Source organism: Chamaea fasciata, unplaced genomic scaffold, assembly GCF_029207755.1.
Source record: "Chamaea fasciata isolate MVZ Bird 193981 ecotype frontalis unplaced genomic scaffold, bChaFas1.0.hap1 SCAF_4, whole genome shotgun sequence".
NCBI lineage: Eukaryota > Metazoa > Chordata > Aves > Passeriformes > Sylviidae > Chamaea > Chamaea fasciata.
The window spans coordinates 3,675,611-3,687,291 of NW_027094089.1; positions in this window are offsets into that span (position 1 = coordinate 3,675,611).

Consider the following 11,681-nt stretch of genomic DNA (forward strand, 5'->3'; position numbering starts at 1 on the left):
GGCAGAGCAGCCATTTTGTGGGCGAGCACATGGCGGTTTAGTTCCACACTCACTGCGCTGTAATTTTCCTAATTCGGTCATTTTGTTGTGTTTGTTAAGGTTTAAGAAACCTTTGAAATTTTAAAAGTGAGCATCATTTCTCACAACAGTCAATATTGTAGCAAATTTTCCTAGTAGCAAAAAGACAAACTAAAGGGGATGGGAACTTACCTAGAAAGAGTTTCAGTTTTGCAGAAAAGGAAGTTTTTTTCTTGTTCCCATATGGAAGTTATATATGTAAAATCAGTGGGCTCTGGTATTTTTTCTAGATCAAGAAGGTGGCGGCTAATCTCTGCATTGCCCAGGAGAGGGGAGGAAAAATATCTTGGCCTATATCCTTTTATTTTAAGCAACACATTTGAGGGAAAAACTTCCAAGATCATAACCAGTATTTGATTTAAACTAGATTAATTAAATGGCTTCAAACCTCATATAATTAAAAACACACTGCACATAGCTGTATTGATACTAATTCCTGTCAGTTCACATTAAATTGAAAAGAGGTTGAATCAAGCTGTGCTTAGGCTGTTGGTGAAGCTTTTTGGACCAGTTCAGCAAGCACACACCAGCTCCTAACTGAGTGCAGATCTCATACAGCATACCCTGAGGTCACAATAAATATTTAATTGTGTGACTTGTATTTTATCTGACTCAGGAGGCTGACAGAAATACAGGTGGTCAGCAGAGCGCAAGCTGAGAGAAAACAGGTGAGTCAACCTCATGCTGAAGTGTTAGCTTATTATTCCATGATGCCCAGTCTTTGAAGGAATATTTATTTTATAACCCAGAAGAATAACGAGGAGACTGCTTATGGAATTAAAATTTCCCGGCTTCTAATTAGAAGGAGAATAATTGCAGTGTCATTTGTAGGAATCTTAGTAATTTATTTAATTTTCAAGACAAGTATATTTGTGCTGTATAATTTTCATTCATATGCCAACCAAAACAGGACACTTTTTTTCATTCTTTGTGCTACATGTTTTCCTTCACTTTAACCCTCTATTGGATCCACCTGGGATTAAAAAAAAAAAAAAAAATAAAATAAAATAAAATAAAATAAAATAAAATAAAATAAAATAAAATAAAATAAAATAATTTTAAAAATCCAAGAAATACTAAACTTTGAAAGTGACTAAATGGAAAATTTAAGATCCTTCAGAATTTTCCATATTTTCTTTGGTTGGGTTTTCTTTCTCCTTAAATAACCTGTTATTCTTTGAAGTAGTGAAAACTCACTTCTTCAGCTGTCATTTACCCATTTTGTTAGTGCTTTTCAGCAAAAATAAAGAAAAAAATCAACCAGTGATTCCTTCAGAATTCCACTAAAATATTCTAACCATTTACTCATTGCCTGGAGCCTTTTTTTGGTATTTTAGGTAAGAGAAAGAAAGTCCCCTGTACTTTAGGCTCAAAGTCTAGATTGGATACAATATCATCTAACTGCAGACTGCATCAAAAATGAGACTTCAATTAACTCCAGAGTTATTTATTTAAATGCAAATTTTTCATTGGCAAGCTTCCACTGAAAGAGCTCAAGAGGAACATGGAGGCACCAAGGGGAATTCCATTGTTCCCACCCCGCAACCTCTTCTCCTGGGCACAGGACCAACACCAAGAAAATAAACCAGTCACCAAATATAGCACAATAGGCTTTTTCCTCCTTAATTACCTTTGAAATTCCAAGCCGAGCACACAGACCTCACACAGGATTTCTATGCTGTGTGTTAGCACCGGTTCAGCTGAGTGATGAACCTCAGGAAATAAAACTCTTCCTAAAGGAGCTGCTGACACAGCAGAGAGCATCCCCCCATGACGGTGTGGTTTCAGAGGGGCCGATTCACCTCTATCCCCATTCCCATCCCAACCCAGCCCTGAGAGGTGTTTCCCCCTTTGAAAGCCGCCTTTTGTGTCTCACACCCCCACGGGCTGCTCCCGGCCAGGCTGTTTGCTGTTCTTTGGAGGCTTCTGCTATTTCCTACATCAGACGGAATTTACCTTCGTGTAATTATTTGTTCTGGGAGCTTTGATCTCCACTTCCCTTGTAACTGCAGTGTAGTCGCACTTTGAACTACAAGAAAGTACTAATTTAAGGCTCTTGCTGAAAACATCATAATGGTTAATCCTAACAAAAAGGTGTTAATTGGTCTCCTGGTGATTCTAAGCCGCAGTCACAATAGGTTCTTGTATTTGTTTACCACTGCTGTATTTCCTCCTCATCCCAGTAAAAGTGCATTAGATCTGATAAATTTCTTAGGCAAGCTTATGTTTTCTCAGTTTACGGTTTCGGGAAAAACCCAAGTACCTATTCAGTGTCAGAGGAGCAATTCTGGCCCAATCTGGTGACACTACAGACTGGTAGCTTCAGAGTCAGCCATTGGAGGTTGCCTACTCAAACAGAAGAAATAAAAATTTAGATAACACCAACACTCCTTCTGAAACAAAATAAGGCCTCTGTATGAGATGAAAGCTGTGTCTTTGTGTAATACATTTGAATTTTTGGCCCTGATAGAGAAATCATAAAGCTGGGGAAGACCATTATTATTCTTCATTTTGGAATCTATCTCATCCTGCTCAGCACAAAGATGATGTTTAAATAACTCAAATTAATGAAAGTGGCTCATCGTTTAGACTGCACTGATGGATTTTCAAAACTTTTTTTTTGCTTTTTGTCTCACACAAACAATTCACTTTTAATGCAACCACTGAATTTTGGTCATCGCATCTGTCTCTGTCTCTCAAAAAAAAAAAAGTGACATATTTGAATGAAGACACGGAAAGTGATCTTTTCAAGCCCTCTGGCTGTTTCTTCAGTGTTCTTGGTGCAATGACAAAAGAACCAGACAGAACAGCACCTTAAGCGCTTAGACTGCATATTTGTGGAGTGCACACAAGTCTGCTGTTCATCAAAAGGTTACTCATAAGATAAACATGAAATGATGCAGGGCACCAGCATCCAATCTTGCTGTTCTGACTCCTATGGACATTTCAGCAGTCTCAGTGAGGATGAAACTGACACCTCTTCCTCCCACTTTTTCATTTGGTATTCTCACAGGCAATTAAAAATTTTTAATTTATTTCTGCTTGGCCAGATCATCCCACTGACCATCATTCCCAAGGTGAGTTTTCCTCTTGCCCTCTTCCTGTGATTACAGCACTTCATAGTAAAACACTTCAAAAGTCCTGCTGAAATCACCTGGAGAGCCAGCCCTGGCTCACTGAGGACAACTCTTGAGCCCTGACCAATTCCTCCTTGTGTCCTAAGAGCCTTTCCACCATCTCCAGCCCACATGGAGAGGGTTCTGTCCCCAAGAACAGCCCTTCCTCCCCGGCCCAAGGCTGCCCTTCCTCTCTCTGCCCTACAGAAGCAAGATACACCTGAATTCCTAAAATTATCCTGGTAGATATCCCATGCGGTGCAATGCCTCCACAGTGCTCTCCTGCATGGAAAATCCCACTAAGCCTGTGGATGAGCAGGAAAATTATACCATCATGATGTACTTCAAAGTGCCTCACAAGCATGGGAATTCAGAAAAGGAATATGGTGAGAGAGGAAGCAGTTCCCAGCAAGTATGATGGGAAGAGGATGATCTAGGATCCAGGCTGAAGGAAAGAAAATATTTCTTTTACTATGCTGCAAGCAATGATCTCATAAATCCAAACCAGGATCAGGTACTGACACATTTCTATCAGTAAAGTGAATTGTTAAACATATGCATGCACACTCAGTTGCAAACAGCTAACCTAGGGTATAGTGAAATGGCAGCCCTGAAATGACAACACCACTACGAGGTTTTATGTCAGAAAAACCTTTGTTTTTCTCTTTAATGTTTGTTTTGCATGACTTTCTAGAATCTCCTGAATACAATCCAGACCATTGGCAGCTGCAAGCTATAGTCTGAGGCACTGATAAATTTATTTTCCAAAGTATCTGCAGTATTCTCATTTTGTCATAATGCCCTCTGTGAATTAGGAGAGGAGAAAAAATCTGTCTGATTTCTCAGTGGTGTTACAATTTAAAGCCTTTGCATTTTAACCCCAGGGAAGATGACAGTCACTCTGACCATGTTTTTGTCCTCACAGTTAGAATTTATGCCTTCTTTTTCTAGCTCCAACAGGCTGTTTTGTTCTCAACTACTTCTTGCATGTTTTTGTTTGGTTTTTTGTTTGGGAATATTTTAATCTAGTCCCATTAGATAATTAAATATTACATGTAATTTTATTATGTGATAATTGTTGGATTGGGGTTTCTTTTTGTTTCAGGGGCTGTTTTGGGGTGGTGGGTTTTGTTTGGTTTTTTTGTTGTTGTTTGTTTGGGGGCTGTTTTTGGGAGGTTTTTTGGTTGTTTTTGGGGGTTTTTGTTTGTTTGTTTGTTTGTTTTGTATGTGTTTTAAAAGAAAAAACCAAAACCCAAACAACAGCAAAGCTTTTGGAATAAACTGAGCAATTTCATCCCAGTGGTCCTGCTCGCAGGTAATTTATAGCCCCATCTTCACAGGAAAACAAGGGGGTTTACAAGAGCACATTGATACTACAAATCTAATCATAACCATAAATCACACTTAAAAGTTACATTTCAGGGTTACGTAGGTTTAGCAATAAGTCTTGGAGGTAAAAAAAAAAAGCAAACTTCTTGCTATGACAGGTGACCAGCTGAAGTTTTAATACCTTTGTTTTCAAAGTGCAGTTCTTAGCCAGGAAAATGGGTCTCTACTGTGTCTTACATAAACATCCCCTTTGCAAGTTACCTGTCTGCAAAAAGTCAATCACTGCACTTTTTTTCTTATCTGGGTACTTCACGGTATGTGTTTGAAACCCACAGCTCATATTACAACATGAAGGTGCAAGGAGTGGAATTAAAACTGAATGGTTACCTGGAGTAGGATGAAAATGACTGAGACAAGTTTTCCACTGTCTTAACTGTGTCAGAGTCAAAGTTAGCAAGAATTTTAGTCATGCCTGGGGCTTGGAATCAGATGGTTTTCTTTCCTGAGGAAAAGGGCTTGTGGTAGTAAGGCTTCATCTCCAGCTTCTTTGATTGATTTACCCTAACTGATAAAAAAAATCCAAGGGAACCATACGTTTTATGCCTGCTGGCAGCCCTCAGTAGGTTCATCCTGCCAGGACCTACACAAAGGTAGGAATTTCAGGTTGAGGCAGGAGAAAAGGGTTCAAAGAGAGTAAACAGTAGTTTAGTGTCACTCACAAAGGTTCTGAGAAAACAACCCTTGTTTGTGGTCTGTTCAGAATCAAACACACACTTGAGGCAAACCCTATTCTCACCCTTCTTTGCAGGACTTTCAGTCTTAACCAGCACTGATGCTTGTTTGTAAAAAAAAAATAAAAATTCCTTAGTTTTAATTGCTGATGTCTCCTAAGTCAATCTGGAGCAAAATTCTGGAAGCCAGCAGTAAACAAAGGCATAACCCATTGCAAAGCCACTGATAATGCATTCAGATTTCTTGCAGTGTTGTTGCAGTATGTGTTACTTAGGCACCACAGTGACAGGCATGGCAGATATCTCAGGAAACTGAGATATCTGAATATTTGAACATATCTGAACATATCCCTCACTGTTTCACTCCTCAGCTGAAGAAGCAACTCAGTCTCTCAAGCCACTCCTCTTCAAAGAGTACTAACATAATTAAAATTACAGAATATTAAAAAATAATCAACTAGTGTTGATCTTTTCAGAGAGATATGCCCAGAAATCTGCAAATGAAAATCTGTAAGGACAGGCTGTCTCCTTTCAGGTGTCCTGGTACTTCCAGTTGCCATCATGGTAATTCAGCATTTCTGGTAAAAGGCAAGTGAAAATGAGAGAGCTGTAAACTCGCTGTAATTTACACCATATGGTAAATTAAAGCAAATCTTTAAAAAATTAAATCATAATTGGATTAGTTCTGACTGGTATGCTTCATCCAATCCCTGAAAACCTGTGGCTTGTGCCATGGCTATTAGTCTGCATATTGCTATTTCAGAATAAAAAATGAAACCTTATTTTATTTTAAAGGCAGCATCCAGTGTGAGGCTGGATATAGTCTGTATAGACAATGCTTGAAGAATTCCACAATTCAGGATAAACATTAGGCCACAAAGGGCATTATTTCCCAACATGTGATTCTTTCCATAAAACATGCTTTTCCCTCCTTCCCTCCTACATACCACAGTGTTCTCACATCCTTCATTACCACCTCCACACCTTTTTTTACACATTTTGCCTATGTTTTATACACATTTTACCTTCCCACTTTGTTGCAATGTCCTTGCTTTATTGAGTTTTCCTACACAACACCACAAATCTCAAATATAGGTCACTCTCAGGCTGCAGTTAATCTACCTCCCCTACACCGCCACTTTAAGTATTCCAGGCTCTCCCAATTCCCTTAGCTAGACCACAACAAACCCCCCCAGTTCATCCCCATGTCCCCAGTCTCCTGTAGTTAGAGTGTCAGCTATCCTTCTCTCTCCTCTGCTCCCTACAGCATCCTCAACACCCCTCCACACTGTCTGACCACCACAGCCTGAGCTGCACACTGATATTTGCCAAGGAGCAGCCTGCAGGCCCCACAGCTGGTGTGGAGCCACCCAGACACTGGCTGGTATGTTTATGGCAATAGGCCTGACCACCCAGGAATCCAGGAATTCAGGGAACTGCACCAACAAGCCTGGCAGCTGACGCCCCTCAGGGAGCCAGTGTGACAACACTGCCTACCAGACACCTGGCAGATGCAAAAAATGGTGTCAAGGATGGCATCCTAGGCCTCTGCTGTTCCTGACAGGTCCCACTCAGTGCACCAGGAGTTTTGCCAGCTGTTTGCACGGGGAGTGGGATTGGATCCTGAAGAACAGAAAGGGTGCCATCCTCCCTTTCCTGTGATGTTACCTTTGCATAGCAGGCTTATAACCTGACTGCACCCTCGCAGCTGGCACCTCCCAGCCCTACTCTGGAGCCCTTATCATTGGAAGGTGCACCAAGCACAGCCACAGAGCTCCTTCTTCCATGTCTTTAGAGAAGTCTTCCTTGTCAGGATGCAAACAAGGCTGAGCCTGGGGACTGGGATGCAGAGTCCCCTGTCATTCTGAATCTGCTTCCACAAGACACTGTGCTCCTTTGCTCATCTACATGCCTAGACAATCTCTAACATCCAGAGTGCACAAGGTTTTTGGGGACAGCAACTGTCTTTTCATTCTGTTCCGGTACAGCATCAAACACATCCTGATCTCCTGCCCAGGATCACAGTCACCAAAAGAAGGTCATTAGCAGTCCAGTGAAGTCTTACCAGACATTTTACTTACAAACAAAATGCCTGAAACTAGAAAGGAGAGGCTTTGCCATCATAAGCTCAACTGAAAATTTGCTCTTTCTCTGGGAGAATTGCTTACAGTGAAGAAAAGCCATTTGGTGACATTGGGGAGTGAGCCCTTTTTCCAGCTGTTGACAAATAGTCTTGGTTCAAAGCGTCCAGTAGAGCACGTGGAGAAGCCCTTTCATCTTCACAAAGGTGAATTCATGCTCTTCTTGCCAAAATGAGGTGGCTTCTTTCATTTCCTGTTATTTTTTTCCACACCTCTAAATGCCCAGGAGCAGTCTGCAGGCACATTCTGGAGGGGATATTTAAAATTTTATTGCCAGGCAAGTACTAAAGAACTGGTTCCCATAGTCACTATCTGCAAAAATTTTCCCCACAGGGCTCACATAAAGCAGAAAGCATGTCCCTTCCTACACCCACTGCTCCTGCTGAACACAATGCCAGGAAAACCCACTGCTTCCAGCGAAGCTCATAAATCTCCTTGTTGATCCCTGACAGTTTTGCTTGCCTTGAAGAAGCAATACACGTGCTTGAGATCAGCACCCTAAGCCATTATTATCAGACCTTTAGAAAGGTGGCAGCAGCATTACCTAAAAATAGCTCAGGTACCCATGAGAAAAGATTACCTGCCAAACTGTAATCTGGAGAACCCATTGGCCAATATACCTCTGACATCTGAGAGGAGGGCAACACACACCTAAGAGGTTTGCATACGAACCCTGAAGAGGAGGTATTTAAAGTGAATTCATTAGGGTAAATAATTTGTTACTGGGATAGCCATCAGTGCACAGTTCTCTTTAAACTTTTCCTCCTTGAGGCTGTCTGTAACCCACCACATCTGCACTGGATCTTGCATCTTATCATGCAAATATTTTGGAATCATGATGGTTTTCAGCATGACACCTGCTTCACAGCAAGTCACATGTGTACTGATTGATGCTGCCTGATTGACCACAACAGCTCTCTGATCCCTCCTATCATGCCAGTTCCGTGAGTCCTTTCAAATCTTTGTGCCTATGTACAGGCAAGACACCAAAAATGGCTTTCTGATTATTCAAATTATTCACAAGTCCTCCCTTTTTTCCCCCACATACATCTCAAGCCATAGCCATGCCAAACAACACAGATATACTAACTAATGTTCTGCCTTGCCACATTCTCCAAGGCTGCTTGCATCTTGTTTTGTTTCTGTTGTACATTCAAAATATCTTCAAAATATCTCTCTTATATAGTGTGCGCTTCTCAGGCAACTTTTTATGGCTCATGCAGTGATGTACACATGAGAATGGCTGTATTAGAAATGCTGAAGGATGCAGTTTACAACACATTTTCCAGCTGATGGCAAAGATGGTTTAGAAGCTCCAGTTCCTCCATCCCAAGAGCTGCCTATTTCTCTGCTGTACCACAGCCTTGCATGCCCTTGGTAATGTTATGCTCCCCTGTCTGCAACCTTTTTGCAGCTGGTTTGCAGTACACCTGGTTTGCAGCATGTTTCACAAGCACTGCTATCACCACCACTGGAAGGGTGGTGGCTGCAAAGGAGGGTGGGAAAGAATGACTGAATGAAGAGCTGAGGATGAAGTGAGATTTCCCAAGCTGACTTTGTTGTTGAAGAAAGCATGGAATGACATCCTCAGATGGAAAAGATTTTTCTTATCTGTCCTCCTGCCAACTATCATCCCTCCCATATCCATAACATGAGCCAGCCCAGCTACACAAACATGTAAGGTATCACAGAATAATAAGTTCAGCTGCTGTGAGAGGCCTTAGATCAGATCAGTTCTTAGGAAATCTGTTTGGCAAGACAGGAGATTATACAGCCTCTCCAGAGTAACGTGGCCAAGCATGTAATCTGAACACTGACTTTTTGAGACAAAGAGCTTTTACACCTTCTTTCAAACTCTACAGTCACACCCAGATGATACATCAGTGGTGTTCCGTGCAAAGAAATTGTACCAACACACCAAGACCCGCTTAGGTGCTATCACCAGATTAATTCAGAATCAGCCAGTGGACACCTAAACCAGGTTGAAAAACAGGTACAGTGCCTCTGACCAGAATCACTACACATTCCTCAGCCCATGCCCTGGTGTCCCACATGAAAGCCCATTTGAACATGCAGTTTATATACATAAGCCTCTCCAAAACATCCAGAAGCCATTGGATCTCTTGCAGATGTGTTGCGCAGTACATTTGGATATGGGTGAAATTCCCACTGCCTAAATACATTAAATTTATTAAATGCTTCTATTAACCAGCTGCACAGAATGTGTGCAATACCAACAGGAGATTCAGGTATCCCAGTGTCCCTACCTGGAGCTATTACACAGAAATTTGGGTCATGAAAATGCCACTGCCCCAGATTTCTCCCAGCCCCATCCACTGCTAAAGAAAAACCAGTTGAAAGGCACAAACTGTTCAACTTCAGTGCAAATACACAATGTGCTGCCTCTGTTTGACCACATGTATTCATTCTTCTAGTCATGGGCAGGATATTCTGGTTGTTTGCAGGTAGCTTCATGCTTTCTAGAAGAGCAAACAATGCAAATTATGAACGTGGGCCATCAAGACACTGTGGGGATTGCAGATTCTACATGAATTAGTATTGTTTTCTAAGCACTGTGATCTCTTGATCTGATTACTGGAGAAAGCAAAACATGTAGGAAGAAAACAAATTTGATTTTGTCATCCTTCAGGCAGAAATAAGAGAACAGTTATATTTTCATCAGCTACATTACAATTGACTAGATAGCTAGTTAATTCCAGGGAATCAGTGGCAAAACTTTTATTGATTCTAATGGAGCTCAGATGTAATACAGTAATCAAAACCAATTTGGTCTCCTTTAGACTCTGTTTGGACCAAAAGTTGTGTGATACAAAATATGGTGGGACAAATAATCTAAGGATAGGACAGAATAAAACAGAATAGCATTCTAAATTGAATATCCTTCAAATATTTAGTGCTTTTCTGTGTGCACAACCTGTGGATTACAGAATTTATAAATGTGAAAGACTTGTATATCAGAAAAACAGAACAAAATGATCATTAGGATAAACTTACCCTTCCTTTCCTTGCATAATCCATAAACCTGTCAAATCACACATTTACTGCTGGATAAACTGTCAGTACAAAAAGGCTGCATTGAAAAACCAAAACCAAAACAAAACCCAGAACAACAACAAACCACCATTCACAACGTAAAAAATGCCCTGTTAAACTCTTCTATTGTGGCAGGAATTGATGGAGACATTTCAACAGATCTGTTAGACCTCAGAAGGAGCTGAGACAGCACAGTGATATAAATGTGAGAGCCCAATTGTTATAAACCTTTGACTCTCAATTAGCTCTTCGTAGAACCAAGACTGTTATGGATTAATGAATGAGTCTGCCTGCTTGTACAAAAACTGCCCAAGTAAGAAGAGGAATATCTCAAGATACAAGACATTTACTAGATAAGTACAAGAAAGGAAGGTTCTCAATTTTCAAGAATAAAACAGCAGGAGATAGAATAGATGGGACAAATTCTTTCGAGAAAGTTTCAGGGGAAGCAATCATGTGGATAAAACAAATATTCAGGAAACAAACATGACAGTGAGGAGACATGGCCAGAAAAGGAACAAAAGAACTGTGGAACATGAGTTTTATATTAACTCATTCTAAATACAAGATAGCCAGTTATCCTTTCCAAAGTAAGCAGTCCTTATACCAACAATGAATGGGCAAGATACAGTAAAATAAAATTATATGGCAATGGAAAGACTGAAGAAAAAACCCAGGTCTAAAGGTAATGACTGCTGAGAAGAAAAGTCAATAGGAGGAAACACTTTAAAAGACTCCAGTAGTAGCTTTACAATGTTCCATAGACAAATAATTTCAAAATCCATCACAGGAAAAGGCTGAGGAAAAATGGGGAGCAAAATGCGTTAAAAAATCCAAACCAAACCAACAATCCAAACACTAAAGCTCTTTTGTTCTGCCCTATCTTTTTAGATACTTTGAAATCATGAAGTGTTCTACCATAAGAAAAAAAAAAAAAACAAAACAAACAAACAACAAAAAAAACCCCACAGATGGTCAGTGTGATAGCCACCAAATAACAAGAGATATTTAATAATTTGTTTCAGTAAGCTTGTGTACTTACTTTGGGGCATATTTTGGAAGCATTAATACTGTTCAATGAAATGTCAAATGACTAGCCCAAACTGCAACAACACTGACCCTGCATTTGAGAAAACCCTTCTTCTAGTCCCCTCTGCATTTGTATACCTGTTTAAAGAGATATTTCCTTCTCTCAGGGAAGCCAGATATCTACTAATATGAGCATGAGAACA